The sequence below is a fragment of the Artemia sp. Qi Xiang Cuo genome, chromosome 3 (genome assembly GCF_049724085.1).
Source record: "Artemia sp. Qi Xiang Cuo chromosome 3, ASM4972408v1, whole genome shotgun sequence".
NCBI classification, from domain to species: domain Eukaryota; kingdom Metazoa; phylum Arthropoda; class Branchiopoda; order Anostraca; family Artemiidae; genus Artemia; species Artemia sp. Qi Xiang Cuo.
Window position 1 is genome coordinate 17506883 of NC_142796.1, and position 18920 is coordinate 17525802.

Genomic DNA, 18920 nt, shown 5'->3' on the forward strand with positions numbered 1-18920 from the left:
GACAGCAATTTGGTTCAATGTAGTTGATTTCCAGACAGAATATATGTTCTTAGGGAAGTTACTCCCTCACAACCCTCAGGGCAAGGGTTTTAAGTTATGCCCTGGGGGCGTATAAGGTTTTTATAGAAGGCGCTGTCGTAGAAACTTCAAAACAGGCTCAATCGACTGGAAATTAAAGGGCTAGTGCCCTTTTAAATAGTCGAAAGTGACTGGAGTGTAACTAGCCTCCCTCCCCCCCCCACGCCCATCATTTCCCCAAACACATCCAATCACAATTTTGAGATAGCCATTTTGTTCAGCATAGTTGATTTCTAGATAGACAATATATTTTTGAGGAGGACACTCCCCCACAACCCTCAGGGCAAAGGTTTTAATTTATGCCCTGGGGGCATATAAGTTTTTATAGAATGCGTTGTCGTAGAAACTTCAAAATAGGCTCAATCGATTGGAAATTAAAGGGCTAGCTCCCTTTTTAATAGTCGAAAGTGATTGGAGTGTAACTAACCCCCCGCCCCCCCTCCCTTCCCCCCAAGCCCATCATTCCCCCAAACACATCCATTCAAAATTTTAAGATAGCCATTTTTTTCCACGTAGTTTATTTCCAGAGAGAAGATAAGTTTTTGAGAAGGACACTCCCCCACAGCCCTCAAGGCAAGGATTTAAAGTTAGACCCTTGGGGAATCTACGGTTTTTAAAGAAGGTGTTGTTGTAGAAACTTGAAAAAAGGCTCATTCGATTGGAAATTAAAGGGCTAGTGCCTTTCTTAATAGTCGAAAGTGATTGGAGTGTAACTAGCCTCCCTCCCCCCCACGCCCATCATACCCCCAAACGCATCCAAACAAAATTTTGAGATATCCATTTTGTTCAGCATAGTTGATTTCCAGATAGAAAATATATTTTTGAGGAGGACACTCCCCCACAACCCTCAGGGCAAGGGTTTTAAGTTATGCCCTGGGGGCATATAAGTTTTTATAGAATGCGTTGTCGTAGAAACTTCAAAATAGGCTCAATCGATTGGAAATTAAAGGGCTAGCTCCCTTTTTAATAGTCGAAAGTGATTGGAGTGTAACTAGGCCCCCCCCCCCCCCCCAAGCCCATCATTTCCCCAAACACATCCAATCAAAATTGTGAGATAGCCATTTTGTTCAGCGTAGTTGATTTACAGAGAGAAAATGTATTTTTGAGGAGGGCACTCCCCCAAAACCCTCAGGGCAAGGGTTTTAAGTTATGCCCTGGGGGCATATAAGGTTTTTATGGAAGGCGTTGTCGTAGAAACTTCAAAAAAAGGCTCATTCGATTGGAAATTAAGGGGCTAGTGCCCTTTTTAATAGTCGAAAGTGATTGGAGGGCAACTAGCCCCCCCCCCCCCATGCCCATCATTCTCCCAAACACATCCAATCAAAACTTTGAGATGGTCATTTTGATGAGCGTAGTTGATTTCAAGACTGAGAATATATTTTTAAGGAGGACACTCCCCCATAACCCTCATAGCGAGGGTTTTAAGTTATACCCTAGGGGCATAGACAGTTTATATAGAAAGTATTGTCATTGATACTTCGAAAAATGCTTATTCGATTTGAAATTCAAAAGGGCTAATGCCCTTTTTAAAAGTCGAAATTGATTAGAAGGCACCTAACCCGCCTCTCACGCCCACCTTTTCCCAAACACATCCAATCAAAATTTTGAGACAGCCATTTTATTAAACGTAGTTTTAAGTTCTGGAAATTAGGTCTTTGAGGATGACAACTCCCCCACAGCCCTCGGGGCAAGAGTTGTAATTTAAGGATTTATTTCCCCAAACACATCCAATCAAAATTTTGAGATTGCCATTTTGTTCAGCGTAGTTGATTTCCAGATAGAATATATTTTTGAGGAGGACACTCCCCCACAACCCTCAGGGGAAGGGTTTTAAGTTATACCCTGGGGGCATATAAGGTTTTTATAGAAGGCGTTGTCGTAGGAACTTCAAAAAAAGGCTCATTCGATTGGAAATTCAAAAATCTAGCGCCCTTTTTAATAGTCGAAAGTGATTGAAGGGCAACTAGCCCCCCCCCCCCTTCCACGCCCATTATTCCCCCAAACGCATCCAATCAAAATTTTGAGAGAGTAATTTTGTTCAGCGTAGTTGATTTCCAGATAGAAAATATATGTTTGAGGAGGACACTCCCCCACAACCCTCAGGGCAAGGGTTTCAAGATATGCCCTGTGGGCATATAAGGTTTTTATAGAAAGAGTTGTCGTAGAAACTTGAAAACAGCCTCACTCGATTGGAAATTAAAGGACTAGTGCCCTTTTTAATAGTCGAAAGTGATTGGAGTGCAACTAGCCCCCTCCCCCCGACGCCCATCATTCCCCCAAACATCCAATTAAAATTTTGAGATAGCCATTTTGTTCAGCGTAGTTGATTTCCAGATAGAAAATATATTTTTGAGGAGGAGAATCCCCACAACCTTCAGGGCAAGGGTTTTAAGGTATGACCTGGGGGCATGTAAGGTTCTTATAGAAGGCTTTGTCGTAGAAACTTCAAAAAAGGCTCATTCGATTGGATATTCAAAGAGATAATGCCCTTTTTAATAGTTGAAAGGGATTGGAGGGCAACTAGCCCCCCCCCCACACCCATCATTCCCTCCGATACCACCCATCGAAATTTTGAGATAGCCAGGTTGTTCAGCGTAGTTAATTTCAGGACAGAGTATATTTTTTTGAGGCGGACCATGCCCCGCAACCCTCAGGACAAGGGTTTTAAGTTATACCCTTGGGGTATATACGGTTTTTACAGAAGGTGGTGTCGTACAAACTTCAAAAAAGGCTCATTCGATTGGAAATTCAAAGGGTTAGTGCCCATTTTAATAGTCGAAAGTGATTGGAGGGCAACTAACCCCCCTCTCTCGCCCACCTTTCCCCCAAACACATCCAATCAAAATTTTGAAATAGCCATTTTATTGAACGTAGTTTTAAGTTCTTGAAATTAGGTCTTTGAGGATGACAACCCCTCCACAGTCCTCAGGGCAAGAGTTGAAATTTAAGGATTCTCCGAATCCTTCCCATTATTTCTTATGGAAGGGAAGCTTGTATAAACTTTGGAGAGGTCTCATTTGACTGAAAATTGAAAGTTCTTGTTCACTTTTTAAGAGCAAAAGAGATTGGAGGGTGACTAGCCCCCCCCCTCCTCCACGCCCGAAATGCATCAGATAAAAATTTTGAGATTGAAATTTTGTTAAAATAGTTCAAAGTTCTGATAACAAAAAACTCCGCTGTCGACACAGCCCACCAGGGCCCGGGGGTAGGCTTTGTAAGTTATGCCCTTGGGCATAACTTATTAAAGGGGGTTTTTAACTTATGGGAATGGGTTTTGTATGGGAAGAATACTTAGGAAATCTATTATAATTATCCAATTATAAGGTTAAAATACATACTCTGAGATAGATGTAAAATTGCTTTGGCACAGAAAATCCTATTAAGGTCAATTCCAAATAGTCGTTAGTCCTTTGTGTCAACAAGTGAAATGGTATAAACCCCCTTATTGGAGCTATTTTTTCAATCCATTCATTTTTGTCAATCGCTGTCCACAAGTTATGCAGGCTGTTTATTGTTCATATATAAGGTTTTTATCAAAGAGGTAATCGTATAGACTTTGAAAAAAGCCTCATTCGATTTAAATTGAAAGTTCTAGATCCGATTTTTAAAGTCAAGAATAATTGGAGAGTAAGCACCCCCCCCCCCCCCCATGTCATAAAAACTTGAAACTTTTTGAAATAAAAAAAGAACAAAAATTAATTAAAAAAAAACTTTCCGAAAAATAAGTTTTTAAAATAAAAATTAAAGCCATTTTAAACTTAAGCTCAGCAGATACAAATAACTTTTAAAAGGCAATCTCAAAGTGACCAGAAATAACTATTAAAGAATAAATGAAACCAAAAACGAACAGAAATTAAATAAACAATCATAGCAAAAAACATACAACAATTAATAATATTAATTAATAAATATATATTAGAGAGATCAATTATGATATTTAATATTAAAATCAAGCTTAAAACTAAAAAAATTATTTTGCTATTAAAGTATAAATGAAACTTAAAAAGAACAGAACTTAAATAACAATCAAGGCGAACAAACATACAATATATATTAATGTAAAAGAATAAATGAATCTTAAAACGAGTGAATCTTAAATTGAATATGCAAAGCAAGTTTGAATCGAATAAAAATAACTACAAACAAGAGTTTGGGTATCGCCTCACTGCAGAAGCCATAAAACCTACTGCGTCATTGGCGCTTTACTGAAAACGAATTATATTACAAATGTTTTCTTTTGTACTTAATATTTAAAATAAACATTAAAATTACGGTAAAATTTTGAACTGATGAGCTTTTAGCAATTAATATCATTATGCATCAAATATTCATTTTAATTTATTAGTTCTTTTCAAGATTAGTCAAGAAAAATATAATTTCACTACAAACAAAATTTGGATACTGCCCCCTTCTTTAACTGTAAAAACCTAAAGCCTTCTGCGTCATTGGTGCTTTCATTAATATCATTATATCTCTAATATTCAATCTGATTTTGTTTATACTTTCCAAGACTGTTCAAGAATCATATAGTTCTGCCATTTTTTACTTTGTGGAACATGCATTTTCTTGCATGAAACACCAAAATATAATAAAATGTCAAGTTTCGGAGTGTTCCACCACTCGCAAGAAAGTGCCATTGGTATTTTTGATTCCGCATGGTCAATTTAGGGGGTGGAGGGTAGGCGAATTCTCGTAGCAGCCCCATTCCCACGTGGTATGATTCACACTTTCAACACCTGGCGTCCGGACTATCATATAATCTACCAAGCATTAAATTACCCCAAATCAGTATCAATAAATAAATGAAACCCAAAATGAACAAATATTAAAATAAATATTAGAGTCAAACTCAAAACGAGCATAAATTAATATGAGTAGGGTTCAAAACCCCTATGCTTTCTAAAAGCCAGAATATAATTTGTACTTCACTGAAAAAAAAATTCAAATGATTTTACTGAAAAAAAATGTGCATTGTCAATTTAATATACATATGCTGATATTTATTCCCTAAAATCTAAATTAATGAAAGAATTGTTTTCAGTAAAGCGCCAATGACGCAGTAGGTTTTATGGCTTCTGCAATGAGGCGATACCCAAACTCTTGTTTGTAGTTATTTTTATTCGATTCAAACTTTATTTGCATATTCAGTTTAAGTTTCACTCGTTTTAAGATTTATTTATTCATTTACATTAATATATATATTGTATATTTGTTCGCATTGATTGTTATTTAATTTCTGTTCGTTTTAAGTTTCATTTATACTGTAACAGCAAAATATTTTTTTTCGTATAAAGCTTGGTTTTCACCTTCAATCGAAGCCTTAATCGCTTTAAGATATATTTATTCATTTATATTGTTACTTCTTGTATGTTTTTTGCTATGAGTGTTTATTTAATTTCTGTTCGTTTTGTGTTTCATTTATTCTTTGATAGTAATTTCTGGTCGTTTTGAGTTTGAATTTTAAACGGTATTTATATCTCCTGAGCTTAAGTTTAAAATGGCCTTTACTTTTCTTTAAAAAACTTATTTTTCGGAAAGTTTTTTTTAATTAATACCTAGATAAAGGTTTGGGCCTTTTGCTTTGTTAGTATTCTGTTGTTTCTTTGAATCTTCAATTTTATTTTTGGAGACCACTTTCCTTTTAGTTATTTGAACTTGTGGAATTTAATATACCATTTCAGTTTCAGCCTTATTGTGGGCCTTATTATGAAAAAAACACGCCAGTACTAATTTTTGGAAAAATTCGTAAAAAGAAGAAACACCTAATAAAAAGTTCACACATAGTTGATAGTTTTACTCTTTGATGTAGATATTTTGACAGGAATCTTCGCCTGCGGAAACTTGGATGAAATTATTGGAAAGTTCACCTTTCCGCATTTACATTTTAAAACCACCTTTGGGCTATGATTCTCTGGGTGATTTGTTTGAGCTTTATCTAAACAGATACAACCGTTTTCTAGTAATTATAACTATAAGAATTATTTTTAGTTTATTTTGTCTAATTATTTAATTATTTCTTTCTTCAATATTATTATATTAACTTTTGTTTGATTGTTTTTAATAATAATTTTTCTTGGCTTACTGCTTTCTTGGCTAAGGATGGACAAGGGGCTGGGTGTTGTAATTGTTGCATGTGGTCTTTTATAGAAGCACGTGAGACTTTGGATCATAGAACCCAAATCTTGAGTGGTACTTACTAACTTAGGTCATCTCACGCCGGCTGGCCCATAAGGCAACAACGGTGCCTCTCCATGACGATCTCTCATGTGCTTTTAACCAAAGTTCTTCGAGTGACCATCTCAAAGCGCAGCATCCTTCTCAAGACATTTGCCTAGTGTTGCCTTCTGTCGTCCACGTCTTCTGATGCCAGAAGCAACCCAACACCACACCTCATGGGGTAGGCGGCCCTCACCCATCCGTATCATGTCACCCCAATATCGCCATTAGTTAGTCACAATTCTATCTATCACGAGTGGCTTTTTTGTCTTTTCACGTATAGAGGCGTTACTGAGCTTATCAGTCCACTCGATACCAAGGATGGGCCGAAGACAGGTGTTCTCAAAACCCTGGATTCTCTCTTCCAGATACTTAGTCAACGCCCAAGAATCACAGCCGTACATTAGTACGGAGAGGACGTTACTATTAAATAGGCGGAGCTTGAGCTTTAGGGAGAATGCTGGATTCCTCAACACATTACTTAGTTTATTGAAGGCGTTTCCTGCGCATGCAATACGTTTGGTAATTTCCCGCTCAAGGCTACCATCACATTTAATGACACTACCAAGGTACTTGAACTCTATAACCTCCTCTAGTACATCAGATTCGACTTTGAGTGGTGGGGCAGGTAGGTTATTGACGTTTTTTCGCATGACTTTTGTTTTTTGTGTACTGATTGACAGACCAACTCGCCCGGCCATACCGGAGAGTACAGCGATATTATTCTGTAGCTCCTCTCTTAAATGAGATAGGAGGGCTATATCATCAGCAAAATCGCCGTCAAAGAATGTGTGGTGAAGGTTCAGCTGAATTCCACCTCTAAAATTACATATTCGAAGTACATAGTCGATGAGAATAGCAAATAACACTGGGGAGAGGATACATCCTTGGCGGACACCAGACTTAACACTGAACCATTCGGTATGGTCCCCATCATCAGTCCGTACAGCACATAGCTGATTCTCGTATAGTGTTACAATCATACAAGCAATCTTGTCAGGGAATCCATAATACCGTAGTATTATCATAGTGAGTCTCTGTGGACCGAGTCAAACTCTTTCAAAAAGTCAATGAAGGTAATAATAATCTCACTCTGCCATTCGTTTGCTTCTTCTATGAGTACCCTCAAACTAAATATCAAATCAGTGCACGATCTCCCTGGTCGAAACCCATGCTGTTCATCTATTAGCACTGCGTCTACTTTTGACTGAATGCGGTCAGTAGTACTTGGCAGAAACTCCCTACAGACTGCAGAGTGATACCTCACCAGTTATTGCAGTCGGTTTTTCTGCCTCTCTTAAAGAGCTTGACGATAACCCCTTTCTTCCAATCGATGGGAATATTTTCAGTTTCCCATATCTCAGAATGAGCCATTTGAAGGGGCTCGGCAATGACTTCTGCACCATACTTCAAAAGTTCAGGCTGTAAGCCGTCAACTCCTGCAGCTTTGCCATTCTTAAGCTTATACAATGCTGTCGTGACTTCAAGCAGGCTTATAGGTTCTTCACTTATGTCAAGCTGGAGGAACGGTAGCTCAGCCGGAGGGGATACATGGTTTGTAGGCGGGTGAAAGTTTAGTACCTCATTGAAGTATTCCTTCCATCTCTTCTCAATGTCTTCCTTTTTTGTAAGAAGTTGGCCAGCCTTACTTTCAATCGCAGGTGCCAGCTTTCTGAAATCTCTAGCTATTTCCGTTGTGATACGATAGACTGTCCGACTGTCATCCTTACTGGCGGCTGCCTCTGTCAGCTCTGGTAGACCGCTTTACGGCCTTGTGGGCGTCCTTATATTTAGATTTCTAAAATTATTTGTACTCGACAGTGGACTCACTCTCACATGATTCAATCATCATTTTAGCTTCTTTTTGGTCATTCATGTGTTTCCAAGATTTGTCGCTGATCCACTGCTCAGTTTTCTTTTTCGCATACCCAGTGCTTTCTTCAGCGGCACCCCCCACACATTTTACAATAGACTCCCATCTCTCGTTTACTGTTGCAGTTGTGTCTTCAGTCGAAAGACTTGCAAACCTATTAGCAAGATTTACACAGGACGCTTGTCGAAGACTAATGTCCTGGAGCTTCTGGACGTCAAAGGACTTGATAGTGTTTATGCATTTCTTCACGGTCTTCCTCACGATTCAAGCTTAATTTTGACACTGGCAATCATCAGTTGGTGGTCAGAGTATGAATCTGCACCACGGTAAGTTCGCACATCCTCCAGTACTCGTCTATGACGTTTTTTCACTAATATGTGGTCAATCTGGCATCTTGTAACACCGTCGGGGGAAGTCCAAGTATATTTATGTACTTCACAGTGGGGGGAACCATGATGCACCTACTATCAGACTACGGCTGGCACACATATCAACCAGACGCACTCTATTATCATTGATAACACCCAGGCCATGGCAGCCTAGCACATTAGGCGCAAAACTGTTATCACTACCAACTTTGGCATTAAAGTCACCACACACAACTAATACATAGTGCTCAGGTGCTGTATTGAGTATGTCGTTCAAATCACTATAGAACCTGTCCTTGGTGTCCCCATCATCATCGTTTATGGGGGCATAGGCTGCAACAACGGTAAGTTTAAGCTGGGGGCTTTCAAAACGAGCCTCAAGTATTCTTTCATTCTTAGGTACACATTCCAGCACCGATTTCTTTGCTTGTTTACTGACAACTAGGGCTACTCCGCTTTCGCGTTTCTTCTCTTTACCTGAGAAGAAGACTTCATAGTTGTCAACATATATTGAACCAGAGCCAGTCAGCCTGGCTTCAAAAAAAGCTGCTATCTCAATCGTATATGATTGAAGAATTCTAATCACGCCCTCTAGACGGCCCGGTTGTGTGTCAGGATTAAGAGTCCTGACATTCCAAAAAGCAACACGAAAAGGTTCATTCGCTGTCAAAAATCGTGTCCGGGGACGGTCAGTAGTCGTTTCCAGAGAAATCAAATTAGGTCCGAGGCTTTTCGTTGTCGTTTCGAAAATCATCTAAAATTTTATACAGGGATAAGTGATTAGCTGATCGCCCAACCCTCCTCCTTTCCGGGCTTGGGACAGGCTGCTCGCCAAGCCCCGATAGGCAAGGATCCTAACAGGCAGGCTGTTTTTATAAATTGCTTTTTCATTTGTAGTTATCATAGTATCTGTTAGTTCAAGGAAATTGGAACAATAACAGTACTTCATGGCGCGATATAACATTATCAGTTTGCTTATCCAAGTGGTCATAACTACTGCGAAAGGAAGTTCTTTCACTCCAACCCTATACATGATGGTCCGGATTCCTCCTCCTTTACCCTAATCCTCAACCTTCTAGATTCCTTTCATGGTCTTCAAACCCCCAAATGTACCAGTTGCGTAACTATGGTGGAAGCCAGAAGGGTTGTAAGGGCAAAGTCCAGATTCCTTCTGAAATGTCAAGAATTATTTGAGATTGTCTACTTTTTTCTAAATAGTTGCTTTGGAATGACTTCCATAGTTAAAACCTGGTCCTACGTCTAATAGGGCAGAAGCTAAAAAGAATAATTTTTCTGCCACTGTGATGTACACGAAGCAGCATTATCTATAACCTTATTAGATCGGAAACTGAAAGTTCAAGGCCCTTTTCGAGGACCGAATGTGATCCGAGGACGAACATCCCTTTCGTGTGCCCTTTTTCCGCGGACATTGCTGTAGCCCCCAGTGGCAAAAGAACCAAGTTTTCAGATATGTATCTCACTGAGAATGGTCCAAAGGTCCGAAAACTTTGGGATGTGATCTGCGCTAATTGCCTCCACCACCGCTAGACTAACCTGCCAGTCTGATAGACTATCGTATAAACAACTCATAACGGCGCAAAGTAGCCTGAGGTTTATCTTCTAATAACCTTCTCCTAAATTGAAATACCTTACTTTTTAATCAACCCTAACTATTTTCAGAAATTCGATTCATTCTATTCTATTCGATTATTTTCTGTTCTGAAATTCTATTCACTAATTGCTTGTAATCAGCCACTTACGTAGGATTTTTGTTTTCGGGAAAGACAGAAATAAAAAATGGGGGGGGGGGGCTAGACAATGATAAATATTTTTTTATATTGATAACTACAATGAGAAGTGCGCGGAAATTCAAGGAAATTTAGTGTTTCGGGAGGTCTGTGTCCAGCCCCCCCCCCTTTGGCTTAAGCCCCTGCCTGTAAGTTATAATTGATCACTAACAACGTCTTTCATTATTAATATACGAACAACGTCTCTTCTTGTCAATTGTTGTAATCACTCAACGCGTAAAGGGCCCTGTGTACTATGGTTTTACATTATAATGAAACTTGGAATACAATAGCATAATATATAGCTATTTAAACAAACAAGTGCGGTGGAATGTTGATATCAAGGAGTTGTCTACTCTTCATCAGCTGATGTACATCTTGGAGCGCCGCTTGGTTTACCTCGCAAATACCCTAGATCACGGTTTTAGCAAATACCTCTTAAGTGTGAGAACGTCAGTCGCCATCTGTAGGCGTGACAGCGATGGTATGTTTGCCAGTGCGTTGTACACGAAACAAAGTTGTGTATAACCCTCTGAGGACGTATCGGTTTGACTACTCCCAGTGTGATTTTTATTTACGTTGTACGTTATTAATATCATTAGTTGAATCGTCGTTTAAAAAAAAACAAGCGTGACTACTTTCATTTTTTTTTGCTAATTTCTAGTAATCTGTAGTTAACGAATCGTAAAGAATAACAAAAATATAAGCAAAATTTGTGTTATCGAAATTGATTCCGTTGTTTCATTTTTGTGGTCTGAAAATAGAAATTCATATGATGGTTGCTCATGCAGTTAGTTTACAAAGTTACATTTGCTGGTCTGAAATTTTTTCAGAGTTCAAGAAGCTACGTTAGTTGAAATTGTATCTCAGCTGAAAATCCCCTTAACATCACACTCTTATATTGTTAAGATATAATACCGTCTGAAAAGCGAAAAATATAGTTTGTTTGTCTTTCGTAAAAAAAAGTACTTGAGAATTATCTTGACTTAGTCTGCCTATATTCCATAATTTCCTATTATTATCCTTATCAAACATTTTTATATTTTTGACAAAAATAACCTCCTGAAGAAGAATATGTGCTCACGTGCTTGATCCTTGGATTTTTCAGTAGGGTAGGGGTGGGGTAATCAAATATTTTTATATTTTTGACAAAAATAACTTCCTGAAGAAGAATGTGTGCTCAAGCACTTTATCCCGTGGATGCTTTAGGGGGTAGAGGGTGGAATAGAAGCAAAGGGGGCTAATAGTCCTACAATAGTAGCTACAAAAGTGCTATAATACTAAAATAAGATGTTTTCTGATGATTTAAATAGGTACATGCAAGTCTCGGTGAAAGGTTTTTGACAATGGAAGTCTACAGGGCGTTTTTTTTCTTTTATTTTTGTCTGACGCCATTTTGGGATTTGTTTTTTTTTTTAGTTTTTGAAAACAAAATTATTACAAAATACTATGGAGTTATATCTGGAGGAATGTAACCATTTCTGAATTAGTATTAATTGTGAACTTGGTCTCACAAGACAGTTCCTTTAGGATTATATTTGTCACAGAGATCTGTCTTGGCATTACTCCGATTATTTTTCGCTTGGATCGGATTTTACCTCGACCAAATTTTTCGCTTGGATCAGACTGAACCCGGTCTCAGATTTATTAAATTAAAAAGTAAAACAGTTAAAATGTATTTTGAATCCAGTAAAGTGCAAATTGTGTTCTGGTCTTCAGAAGTCATTACAATGGGCCGTAGTTCATGCTTTTCTATGTTGTAGCTATCGGTGGAACTTCGATGCAAAACTGACTCAAGCCAAATTTTAAAGATCTTGCGAAAAATTAGTTTCAAAATTTGTCCGTTTACTCAGATAAATATCAAAAAAGAAAAATCAGACATTTAAATCTGCATTAAACTATTATTTTAATGCAGAGTTGGAAGGACAGAGAGTTTAAAAATAATGGGAAAGTACATCTATCTGATCTTCAAATGGGTGTCCTACGACACACGACTATCAAATAGCCTCAAAGCCAGGCTAAGTAGACTCGGGACTTTAAGCTAGCAGGCCTACTGGTTACAGAATTCGCTTTCTTTACCCTCCCCTAAATTATAAATAGACAAGTATAAAAACAAAATTGCCAACCGCTACATGGTGTTAGTGATTTTTCTTTTCGACAGTGTCAGTTTATACTCTTACAAGCTTCTCATGCTCTTTGGTACTCTTCTCTTGTGTTCTACACAGCAGTCACTGGGCTAGCTACTCCAATTCGCACAGACAGATCGTTATTCATACTGGCAAGCGGAACAGAAACTTAGCATATTTGTAAAATAATGTCTTAGAATCCAAAAAAAAATTTCGAAAAAAGTAACAGTGTTTTCAATGCATTTTTTTTAATTGGTCCCGTTTCTGTGGTTTACATACAAATCTATATATATATATATATATATATATATATATATATATATATATATATATATATATATATATATATATATATATATATATATATATATATATATATATATATATATATATATAAATTATTGTGATTCACAAACACGCTATTTTTGAATCGCTCAAGGGGTTATATCACTGACTATGGTAGGTGAGCCCATTGAACACAGATTGCGGTCATAGCGCTTCTTCTTGCATTTCCAACCTTATTATCTGTCCCTCGGAACCTTCATTCACTCTCTGTGCATCTGATCCTCCCCCGTTGCCATCACTGTACCAAAAGGCATTAAATGTGTACTCCCTTTTAATAATCCAGTATATTTGGGACATCGAAATAAGGTAGTCTTAATTTTTCTGTATTTTATTTAACCACAAACAGATTTGCTTGTAAACATATCTTGATTGAAGCATTAACGGGTCAGCTATTCAAACTGTAAAGTGTCCTTTGGGCAGTTAAAATCTGCTGAAATCACCTCTCATTTAAGCAGAAACAGACCGCTAGACTTTTTGTATGCATTTGATTATAACGAGTAAACCACTTCGTCAACCAGAAACGAAAAGCAAGTAACTAAGAGTAGGCCCTAATTACTGATTACACAAGCCTACTCAACTATGTCCCTAAATTTTTGGTATTAAGTATGGTGTAAATAAACAATAAAGAATTAACGGGGAGCCAAACTTATGGATGAGTCGTGCGGCTCCGCAGCACAATACAGAGATGATAAGATATTTTTTTCAAAAAAAAATATGAAATATCCAATATAACTAAAATATTCTAATATATTTAAAATATCTAATATATATAAAATATCGAAAAATATCTAAAATATGTGGATGATCACTGTTGCTCTGCAACAGAATATACAAAGTTTACAAAATATCTTTAAAACAAATGATAAAATAAATATACCAAAAATATTCTAATATATCAAACAATATCTAAAATAGTGTTGCTCTGAACGCAATACAGGGTTGATAAGATATCTTTCAAAAAAGTGTCTATCACAAGCTCAGTTGGATTGAATTCATATTTCAGAATCACAATTAAAAAAATAAAAATAAAAAAAAGGTAAATTGGGAATATTGCAAGCAAAAATAATTAATTTGAAGCGTGGAAAGTGATTGTGATATATACCAGTGACTAAAATCAGAGCAAAAACCAGTGGTAGCGCAGTGGATTGATATATAATTGGCAATGCGAGGCCGTGTACTGGCATGTTAATAAATTGAGAGGGAGAAGTCAATCTGGACCTGTCCTAGTTAAAGATAGAAACGGGACCATAGTTAGTGATAAGGAAAGAGTTAAAAAGAGAAGGGCAGAGCATTTTGAGAATGTGCCAAAGTGGGATTGAGTTACAGGAAAAGATATAGAGGAAAATGAAAAAGTTTGTGACACCTTGGGTGAGAAGGAAGATTTATTTTGTGAGGAAGAATAAGTGACAGTACTAAAAGGATTAAAACATAATAGGGCCCTAGGCGCTGATAATGTGGTAAAGCAGTTTCTTAAATATGGTGGTTATTAGAACAGAAATGAGGTTAGTAGCTATTTTCGTATAAAATCAGGAGTTAAGCAGGGTTGTGTTCTATCCATATTTATTTAGATCGTTTTAATGGACTTTGTCATAAGGAGCACAGGCAAGGCAATGAGAGAACACGGAATCAAATGGGGAAGAAAAATTATCCTGGACTTAGATTATGCTGATAATTTAGGCATCCTAGATGAAAGTGTGAGCAAAATGAATGAACTTTTAGGGATCTTTCGAGTTCAGGGTGTTAGAATAGCTTAGAAAATTAATGTTAAGAAGACTAAATCGCTAAGGCTATGAGTAAGTGAAGATGAAAAGGTGATGTTGGGTAACGAACAGATCGATCAAGTGGACAGCTTCACTTTCCTTGGTAGTAAATTACTAAAGACGGTGGGTTCAGTACAGATGTTAAAAGTAGGATAGCCAAGGCCCAGGGTATTTTTTCACTGTAGAAAAAAGTTTGGAAGAATAGGAAGAAAAGTCTGCGAAAAAAGATTAGAATATTGGAAGCTACAGTGATAGCAATGGTCAAATGTGGTTCTGAAGCATGGGGACTCCGAAAAACGGAGGAAACGTTAGATGTTTTCCGGAGAAATTGTCTACGGACTGTTTCGGGTTCCCGATGACTGGCCGTATTGGAAACAGTAGGCTGGACTAAAAGTAGCCTATGGTTCAATCCCGCTTTCTAGAGGTATAATGAGAGAAAGGTTGAGATGGCTAGGGCCTGTTCTGTGGATGAAGGATGAGAGATTGCGAAAAGATTGTCCTTTTCGGTCAATCATTTATTCTTAAACGGAAAGCAGGTCGTCCTCAGTTGGAATGGGAGGAAGTGTTAAGGAAAGATTTAAGGGAATTTGGAACTTCCTGGGGGGTGTTAAGAGGGAGGCCTTGAATAGGTTTGGTTGGAGGAGAAGCGTGCATAGCTGTGTCGGCCTCAGATGGATTGGGGCTGTGGTGAGTTGTTAGTAATAGTAGCAATGCGAGGCCCGGAGATCGATCCCAGCTGCCGCTAGGTCGGATGACAGGCTAGCCACCTGTTCCTCCAAAAAAAGACCCAGCGACTGAAATGTTGACAATTTTTGGCGCTCTTTGCTCCATCAACAGCTTTGAAGAATATTAACTCTTTTTTTAAGAGTCAGTTATGAATAAGTAGTATCGGTATACACAATTCTAACCGTACATTCAACCGTACATACACGCCTACAAGAATATGGTCAAAAGTGTAATAGATTGAAACCGTACATTCAACCGTACATTCATGCCTACAAGAATATGCAGCGTAGCTTCACGTAGGTGCTGATTTGAACTGTACAAGAAAAAATGCATGGAGTTGCTGTTGATTTGAACGGTACATGAAAAAATACATGGAAAACCCACGCCTTTGACACTATACTTAGACATGTGCATTTTAAAAGTTGGCACGCTATAATGCATGTTATGAAACAATTGGGGAGATTATGTTCAATGAGAGTGAGTATCCTCTCACACCTATACTTCCTTGGCACCTTTTCAGAGCATGTACTGGTGGATAACTTTCCAAGCAACGTAATTAAACATGTTTTTACAACCGGAATTGTTTTATTGAGATTTGCAAAAAGGGGGTAATTAGTGATTGGATAATTTTTTAACCTGAAATTTATTAATAACATATTTTTGGAGGGATGGGATGACGGGATCGAGGTGTCTCAGAGTACTTATAATGGTGTTATTTTGGGAGATTACGTTCCTTGGCACCTTTTCAGAGCATGTACTCGAGGATACCTTTCCAAGAAACGTGATTAAACACAATTTTACAATCGGAATTGTTTGATTGACATTTGGAAAAAACGGGTAATTAGTGATTGCATAATTTTTTAACATGAAATCTCTGAATAAAATATTTTTGGAGGGATGGGATGATGGAAGCGAGGTGTCTTAGAGTACTTATAATGGTGTTATTTGGGGAGATTACGTTCCTTGGCACCTTTTCAGAGCATGTACTCGTGGATACCTTTCCAAGAAACGTGATTAAACACGCTTTTACAATCGGAATTGTTTGATTGACATTTGCAAAAAAGGGGTAATTAGTGATTGGATAATTTTTTAACATGAAATCTCTGAATAAAATATTTTTGGAGGGATGGGATGATGGGAGTGAGGTGTCTTAGAGTACTTATAATGGTGTTATTTGGGGAGATTACGTTTCTTGGCACCTTTTCAGAGCATGTATTCGTGGATACCTTTCCAATCAAGGTGATTAAACACGCGTTTACAATCTGAATTGTTTGATTGACATTTGCAAAAAAGGGGTAATTAGTGATTGGATAATTTTTTAACATGAAATCTCTGAATAAAATATTTTTGGAGGGATGGGATGATGGGAGCGAGATGTCTTAGAGTACTTATAATGGTGTTATTTAGGGAGAATACGTTCCTTGGCACCTTTTTAGAGCATGTACTAGTGGATACCTTTCCAAGCAACGTGAATAAACACGCTTTTACAATCGGAATTATTTGATTGACACTTGCAAAAAAAGGGGTAATTAGTGATTGGATAATTTTTTAACATGAAATCTCTGAATAAAATATTTTTGAAGGGATGGGATGATGGGAGCGAGATGTCTTAGAGTACTTATAATGGTGTTATTTGGGGAGATTACGTTCAAAGAGAGCGAGTATCCTCTCACACCTATACTTCCTTGGCACCTTTCCAGAGCATGTACTTATGGATTTGATTGCCTTATGATCCTTGGTGTCTTTCCAGAGCATGTACTTATGGATTCTAGCCGACTATGTTCCTTCCTGTGCTATTTGGGGAGATTACGTTCCTTGACACTTTTTCAGGGATGTTCCTTCCTATGCTATTATAAGGGCTTATGTTCCTCCCATGCTATTCTATAGCACCATGTTCCTTCCTATGCTATTATAAGGGCTTATGTTCCCTCCAATGCTATTCTATAGCACTATGTTCCTTCCTATGCTATTATAAGGGCTTATGTTGCCTCCCATGCTATTCTATAGCGCTATGTTCCTTCCATTGTTATTCTATGGGACCTCTACACGTGATTAAACACGTTTTGCTTGCCTTTCCATGGTACCTTTCCAAACGAGTGGGGATTCCCCTCCGGTTCATACACATTGCAAACAAAAAGCTGGCAAGCATTTTTACATTCAACCATACATTCACGCCTGTGAGATTAGAGTTACACGTGGATTTGTTGTTTCTAAGGGGAATTATTGATTCAAGAAAGGGGAATTAATTTGTTGTTTCTAAGGGGAATTATTGATTCACGAAAGGGAATTATAAATGACATCACTTGTTCCATAGGAATTATACGGGGCTCTAAAGAGATAAATTAATATTTTATTTTTAAATAAGGCTTCATTGATCTTTTAGTCGGAGAGATAAATTGATATTCTAACGAAACTTTAATAGTGTAGCTAGGAACATTTATGAGATGAAGAGATTAACGCGGGAAAGGGTTTCCTAGGAATTTCAAATGTGACAGCGCAGTGTTGCCAAAACAAAAGGAACACGTAGAAATTACGTTTAGGGATTATTTGGGTGAAACTGTTTTAGGCATTTTAGGGAATTATTTGGGCGAAACAGTTTGAGGCATTGTTAAACATGATTGGCTGAAACAAAAGCAGAACTTTTAAAATCACAACAACTAAAGGTCAGTAAATATTCCTTTGTTTTTTTTTGGTTAAACACAATTGGTTGAAACAAAAGCAGAACTTTTAAAATCACAACAACTGAAGGTCAGTTAATAATTCCATTGTTTTTTTTTGTTAAACACGATTGGTTGAAATAAAAGCGGAACTTTTAAAATCACAACTGAAGGTCAGTAAATAATTCCTTTTGTTTTTTTTTTGTTAAACACGATTGACTGAAATAAAAGCGGAACTTTTAAAATCACAACTCAAGGTCAGTAAATAATTCCTTTGTTTGTTTTTTTAAACACGACTGGCTGAAATAAAAGCGGAACTTTTAAAATCACAACTGAAGGTAAGTAAATAATTTCTTTGTTTTTTTCTTAAACACGATTGGCTGAAATAAAAGCGGAACTCTTAAAATCACAACAACTAAAGGTCAGTAAATAATTCCTTTGTTTTTTTTTGTTAAACACGATTGGCTGAAACAGAAGCGGAACTTTTAAAATCACACAAACTTAAGGTCATTAAATAATTCATTTGTTTTTTTTTTTAAACATGATTGGCTTAAATAAAAGCATAACTTTTAAAATCACAACGTTGTTTTTTTTTGTTAAACACGATTGGCTGAAATAAAAGCGGAACTTTTAAAATCACAACTGAAGGTCAGTAAATGATTCCTTTGTTGTTTTTTTTGTTTTAAACACGATTGGCTGAAATAAAAGCGGAACTTTTAAAATCACAACTCAAGGTCAGTAAATAATTCCTTTTTTTTAAACACGACTGGATGAAACAAAAGCAGAACTTTTAAAATCACAACTGAAGGTCAGTAAATAATTCCTTTGTTTTTTTGTTAAACGTCTCTATGTGTCGTCTCTATGTGTGTGTGTGTGTCGTCTCTGTGTGGGTGTTGTCTCTGTGTGTGTGTGTGTTGTCTCTATGTGTGTTTCGTATCTGTGTGTGTGTCGTCTCTGTGGCTGTGTCGTCTCTGTTTTTGTGTC

General features: G+C 37.3%; 1 protein-coding gene across 1 annotated transcript in view; it reads left to right on the plus strand.

Annotated features, from left to right (window-relative positions):
* The window catches only part of mRpL44 (mitochondrial ribosomal protein L44), an 86082-nt gene that overhangs the window by 53867 nt on the left and 13295 nt on the right, over positions 1–18920 (plus strand). The window lies entirely within an intron of this gene.